General features: G+C 39.6%; 1 protein-coding gene across 4 annotated transcripts in view; it reads right to left on the bottom strand.

Annotated features, from left to right (window-relative positions):
* znf423 (zinc finger protein 423) overlaps positions 1 to 7,446 on the bottom strand; it is a 147,306-nt gene that overhangs the window by 121,846 nt on the left and 18,014 nt on the right. The window lies entirely within an intron of this gene.

The raw sequence follows: 7,446 nt of genomic DNA, 5'->3' as shown, positions 1-7,446 counted from the left end.
CCCCCCCCCCCCCCCCCCTGTATATCGCTCCTCATCTTCCTCATGACTTATATCCTCATCAGCTCCCTCTTGACCCACCCCATCCTCAAAGTTACGCTCGGCCGGAATATACGGAACAATCTGGTTGCTTGGGTTTTCAGTTCCCCCAGGTAGTAATGTGGACCATTAAAACTACAACAATCAGAAATTGGTGAGGGTGTGTAAAGTTCTACATAGCGAACCCACAAGCTCAGTTTTGAGGACAGATAATTAAATTATGTTGAAACGTCCTGCTTATCTAATCAGCAATCATTATCTTGAAATAATAGGCTAAATCCCTGCATAAAGGTTGAACTGCACTTAAAACAACTGCAGTTGAATCCTTCCATTTAAGTGATCCACAGCAGGCTATATTGTGAAAGGAAGCTACCCAGCCTTACATGTATGTCCGTTCAATAGCAACTAACTGAAATGAAGTTACTGCTGCCACTTCATTTTTTTACTGGCCAAAGCTAACACCAGGCTGGCTTTCCCATCCAACAAAGCCACACATTGGCTGAGACAAGAGACGGAGAAAGAAACGGACAATGAGAAAGAAAGATACAGAGATTTAGGAAGCATGCAGAGAGAGAAAGAAAAACACACATTAATGTTCATAATGCTATTACAACCTAGTTTGAAAGAATCTCTGGAATATCTGATAAGAGAGAATGAGGATTGAGAGAAAATAAAATGAGTGTTATGGATGTAATACAAGAAAATAACTAGAAGAACAAGTTTGAAACACACACACACACACACACACATCAGAAACATGTACCCTGTGCCCTGCCGACTGCTTCATACATTCTCACTGTATTCCCTAAATATAAAAAAATATGTATAAGCCATAATACTTCTTTGTGAACTTGAAATGAAGCATTTCATTTGGACCAAGTTCCAATATGGAGCACACCATGATCACATCACATCCAATGAAAACAGAGACTGGGCTGCGTGTCATTTCTTTACATCCATTCAAAATAACTTTAATATAAATAATTTATTATGATTCAATCGGATTACATTTACACCTGGTACTAATAGGTGTCTCAAGTGTCCACATTGACATCCTCGGTCCAGCTCAAACAACAGAAGGTCCCTTTTTTCATTTCCACCGCGTCCTGCTGCAGCTGTCGGTTGTTTTAGCAGCGAGGCGGCCGTCTGGCTGCTGTTCTCCCCGATGAGGAGAGGAAGAAGGTACGAGATACGCCAGGCTAGGCCTGCATGATTTGGGGAACAATATAAAATCAAAAAAATTTTTAGCTGCAAATTGATATTTGGGATGTAGTCGGCTTTGAAAAAATAAATGAAAACTGAAGTCATTAAAATAAAAAAAGTTATTGAAAGATTTAAATCGTGAACAGGGTAAATTAAGATCGCCATTTTGTAACGATCAATCGTGCAGGCCTACACCAAGCTCGGGAGGAGCTTCTACTCTCAATAAATGACTGCCCTTTCAGAGTCTGGGGCTTCTGAGGGCCAGATGTAGACCACAGTGTGCTGATAACACACTAATGGATCCCTGGACAAACACACAGCACAGCACACACATAAGCAGCCGAGACAGACCCACACAGGATTTCTACGTGAAGGCTGTGCGTCTGCCTGACCAGAGACCTCCCACTATGACTGAACATGCCTGCCAAACACAGCAGACAGAAACAGATGAGAGAAGGTACAGGAAGAGGAAACCAAAAGAAAAACAAAGTATTTCCTCTAAGCTAATAAAAAGAGGCTTTCGTCCGAAACACTTCTAACCATACTACCCTACAATCAAGCCATGAGTTGGGTTGCATGATTAATAGGGGTAGGGGGAAATAATAGATTCTTACATGCATCGCGATTCTCTCTAGAACGATTCAATGCTCGATTCTGATAAGTTAATAATCAATAAAAAATAAATAAATAAATATATTCTTTGTTCTGTTTATTTTAAAATGTGTTGATTTTTATCTAAAAGTCAAATCAGAGAACAGAGTGACAGAAAGAAGATGAAATAAAGGACAACAAATTGGAGTTTAGTTACATACAAATCTCAGTAGATAAAAGATTTCAATAAAACGTGTGTGTGACAAATACCGTATATGTCAAAATCTAAAATACTCAGATTTATATGTGCTGTATATTTCTTTAAATCCCGCATTGAAACATACACAAAAAAATTGTTGCATCTAATTGCATCGATGAAATCGGTCTAGAATCGAATCGTTGGCCTCGGAATCGGAAGGTGCCAAGAGAGTCCCACCCCTACATCATACAATACTAAGCCTTCAGTCTCTTAAGCAACATGCAATGCTAAAGGTGTGCATGCGTCATGTTACCGATGCTTTTCTTTACCAGCCATTAGAAGTAGAACAATGCAGTCAGATGAGATGAAACACAAACAATACAACAATAGAAACACATTCTTTAGTGTTGGCAAATAAAACCTCCAATCCTAATTCCGAGCACAACACACATCTCACCACTGACAATATTATGCTGCTGTACTGACTTGAAGCAACGAGGAAGAATATTCTGGAACATCCATGGAAAGAGGGACCTGTATCCCTTATGGACAGGTTTCCCTTTCTGGAGGCAGTGTTCCCTGCTGAGGCCACACTCTGCTTAGACCATGTGTCCCTGGCCTGGTTGTGACAGGGCTTCTCGGTATGCTTACCCTGACAATCATGATGAAAACCATATTCTTCTGGTAGTTAGTTACGTTTTTATTTTTTGGGGGATGTTATAGATGGACCTAGAAGTACTGGCGACTGCCTCTGATAAAAGCCCATTTCTTCTGATGAGACTGTAGGGAATACAGTGTGTTTCATTAGCCAAGCACACACAGCTTTATTTAGATTCCCCCATGCTCCCTCTGAGACACACACACCGTCACTGTGAACCCTGCACACACCAGGGGGTCGGTGGGGTGTGTGTGTGTGTGTGTGGTTGTGTGGAAAGGGTTGAGCATTTTTGCACAAACTGCACGAGTAGGTAGTAGAGAGAGTTTATTAGAAGTGTGAGTAAGACAAAGTGTGTGTGCTTCCATACGGGTTGTACCGAATGTCATTTTTCTATACTCAAAGCTTCTATTGAGGTTTTAGAATGAAGTTTTGAAAAATGAAGGAGACATATTTTATGACTTCACCATCATCCTAAAAAAACTCAAATTTTCTATTAAATCAATACGACTAAAGAAGTACTACAAGCACAAACCAAAAAACTGATTTTTGGTTATATACTGTAAATGTAATTTATGGCAGGTCTGTAACAATTATTACATAATCAATGTATGTGATGTAATGTAAATTGTTATCATTATCGCAGTGCCTATGTTTGACCTCAAATAATTGCTAACATTAGTTAGCTAAGGTCTTAAAGCGTATAACTGGTAATTTTTGATTTTGTTAGGATATGCCAAATTGTAATAATATAGTGATTATTGGTGGGACTAAATATTTTATTATTATTTCAATTGTTAGTTGTTAGCACTTGAACCTATACACAGTCATAGTAACAAAAATTACAAGGGGGGACACAATTAGAATTTTTTTATAATAAGACATTACTTCATAGTGATCATAGTTACTTCATCACTTGATGTGATATAGAACTAAACATGTATCCTGGAATTCATTCTAATCTTTAAATTGTTCAAAAGAGTAATAAATACATAATTTTTTTGGTAATTGCAATTATTACTTTTAAAAATTATTATTTTGTGTGAGGCAAGCGGGAAAGCAGTTTTTTGACTGCAGTGAAAATGTTTTTGAAAGGCTAAACGCCAACAAACATGGATTAAAGCAGAATGTTTTGTTAGATAAAAACTTCAACAGAAATGATTACAGCTATAATAATAATAATAATAATAATAATAATAATAATAGATTTGGACTTTTGGACTTTCCAACGATCTGAAGTTTAAATGAACGTGATTGTCAGAAACAATCCAAAGCACTCTACAAATATTATGACACAAATAATTGTAGTGTGGCCTAATCTTTCTCTGCAACTTTGCAGAAATGCCGGGTTTGAATAGAATGAATTTTTTTTTTAACCCTCATGTTGTCCTTGGGTTGAACTGACCTGTTTTCAGTTTTAAAAAAATTCACAAAAAACGGGCCGTTGAAATTAGAGCTGAAACATCAACATTAAAAATATCCCAAAACTCACCCACAACATTGAGAAAGTGACAAAAATGTGGGAGAAAGCAATAATAATGTTTTTTTCATTGTTGACGTGAAGACAACACAAGGGTTAAACCAGCGCAGCATTCAAATGTTGATTTAATGTTGGAATGTTAACGTTATAAATAAATCTTCAAAGCTTTGAACGTTTCAGTATAGTGTGCATGTGTGTGTGTGTGTGTGTGTGTGTGTGTGTGTGTGTGTTTGTGTGTGTGCATATATCTGCAGGTAGTGTACACCGTTAGGAACCGCTGGGAAGTTTACTCCCCGGAGTCCCTATGTTATCTTTTCGCCCAGCATATTTCCTTGGATTAGGATGGCACCAAGATCTTGACTGCAGCTGTCGCCGTGGTCCTGCTGCACTACACCCTGCTACGTTCTGTGGTGTCCTGCTGTGTCCTGCTGTGTCCTGCTGTGTCCTGCTGTGTCCTGCTGTTACCTGCTGTGTCCTGCTGTACCCTGTTGCCTCCTGCTACGTCCTGCAGCCCTGTTTTAATCACTGTTTCATTTTCTTTATTGTGACTATTATCGCCAATGTGCATTACCCCCCCAACCGGCACCGTCAGACACCGCCTACCGAGAGCCTGGGTCTGGCCGAGGTTGCTCCCTAAATGGGAGTTTTTCCTCGCCCCTGTGCATGGTCGCACCATGCTTGCTCTTTGGGGAATTATTAGAATTGTTGGGACTTTATAAAGTATGGAGTGTGGTCTAGACCTACTCTATCTGTAAAGTGTCTTGAGATAACTGTTGTTATGATTTGATAGTATAAATAAAATTGAATTGAAATTGAAAGTATGTGTGTCTGTAAGGAAGAATACAGCATTCAAGATGCCACTGTCTAAAAGTGTGGAGTGTGTAGATACTCAATACTAAGGAGACAATTCGGTCAGTGCGCTAAGAAACAATAAATTCGGTACCCTGCCCTGTAAGTGGGAGCCTAGTTGTAGGTGATATCACCCGGGCCTATGTAAAATGCCATGGTCACATATACGCAAAAACATACACGCAAACACACAGAAGCAGCGTACCTGTAGGCAAGACAATAATTATTGAAAGAGCAAAGGCCTAGAGATCAAACAATCTGCCTCAACAACGTCACTGTACAAATACAACACAGTCCCAAACCCGAGAGCATGATAGACAGGATGAGGACTTGGTTAAGCGTAGGCTTTTGTTGACCCCTGAGACACCTTAGTCTATCAAATGTGTGTTTTTAGATGTTTGTTTTAGTAAATAGTTTGATAGTAGTTTGATGAGAACAGTAAAAAAGTGATCTCTCTGGACTTTGAAGGGGGGTGTACTTTGAGTCTGTGTTACTCAATGAGATTTGAAGTGTCTCTCATAACTGCTGTCTCACAGCATGAATCTAAACATTGACCGATTGGGAATTATTTGGCAGAATGAGTCACTTCCACATTGATGTCAGAAGTCTGCAGATGGCAGCAATGTCAAAACCAAAAGCCAACGTGTGGTTTTGCTTTTCACGTTATGTTTAAGGGGAAGCATTCTATAGACATATAAATATTCTATGGCTTAAGATATTTTATTTATTTAGGTATTTAGAGCGACTGAAGCCCGGCGCATGGAAATAGCAGCATACAAGAGCACCACATTATCTGTTCTGTGGACACACACACTCATATCAAATAAAATAAAAAACTAAAACATGCATATCTACATGAAATAATCTGTATGAAAAACACACACACACACACACACACACACACACACACACACACACACACACACACACACACACACACACACACACACACACACACACACACACACACACACACACACACACACACACACACACACACACACACACACACACACACACACACACACACACACACACACACACACACACACACACACACACACACACGTCAAACGCACCTGCAGAAAAGATCAGATACACATCATTCTACCAGGGTGTCCACAGCAACAAACCACACAAACACATTTACATGCATAACCAAAATAGGTCCCAGAATGAGAATCTGCACTGCAGAATTTCCTAATATCAGATTCTCAAGTCTCCTGCTAAACAATACACAGATAAATGTGTAAAATGATACATATATATGTTTTAATATTTTTCCAATCTAAATGTAGATTGAGCAGTGCCATGAGGAGACCTGTCTCTGGGTCACACCAGCGGACAATAAGACCGTGCATTTATCAGTATATTTGAAACAAAACTGCATCTCCTGGGGACAGGTTTCTTAATAATGAATAATGGTGGCATAGTTTAATACTGGTGTTTTTATTAAACTGCACTGCTCACACCACCTCTTGCAAGCCGAAAGGCAACCCCATTACAAAATAACTTCATAATGTGATTAAGGAAGAGTCTGCACTAGCTTAAATTAGTGACTGAGTCATCCACAACTGCTTGTGGAATGTATGAGGGCCGTCTCTTTCAGGTGATTGAACACCTGTAGCCATCACACAGCCCAGGAATAATACACGAGTTCCATCTGTAGTCTCTAATTTTAGCAATGCGCTGAAAATATTTTACACATGGGTTTAAGATGGAGGGTAATTAATTACATTTTCTGACACAGCACCTGAATCTAGAAGAACAGAGCCACTGTTACGTGACTGGTAAACTACTCAAAGTTCATGCAATTAACTCATTTTAGGTGTATGTGGCATCCTCAAGAAAGGAAGCTTACAAAAATCTAACTCGGACCACAAATTTAAGTGAAACATGCAGTAATGTGATGAGTACTTAAGGGGTGATATTATCTACTTATTTTGATCCATCCATAGTCACACCCAATTTAGTCTTGCATTGCCAGACCTTTTTCCATAGCGCTGTGGTCGCTGATCATCTTTGGGCCTGCCATCTTCAGTGTGTAGCTTGCTAGCTCAAAGAGAGCGTAAGCGGAGGGACATGGGAGACAATTACCCTGGAAATGTACTTCCGGTGATCCAGACTACACCAAATATAATCCCCTAGGACGCATGTTAATTCTGCAAAAAAACTTTATACATAAACGACAGAACAGGTCGATTGTCAGTGATTCCCAAAACGATATATATGACCTCTCGATGGTGGTTTTTGCCTCCAACGTCGCCTTCCAGGCAGCTAACCCTAGCCTGAACCCTAAACATAACCATTGCAGTGCTGCCTGGAAGGAGATGTTGGGGGCAAAAAACACCAAACACATACTCACCGGCCACTTTATTAGGTACACCTGTCCAACTGCTCGTTAACACTTAATTTCTAAGCAGCCAATCACAT

Source organism: Etheostoma cragini, chromosome 8, assembly GCF_013103735.1.
Source record: "Etheostoma cragini isolate CJK2018 chromosome 8, CSU_Ecrag_1.0, whole genome shotgun sequence".
In the NCBI taxonomy this organism is placed as follows: domain Eukaryota; kingdom Metazoa; phylum Chordata; class Actinopteri; order Perciformes; family Percidae; genus Etheostoma; species Etheostoma cragini.
Note: the sequence above shows the minus strand (reverse complement) of the source record. Positions and strands in the feature narration are given on the sequence as shown.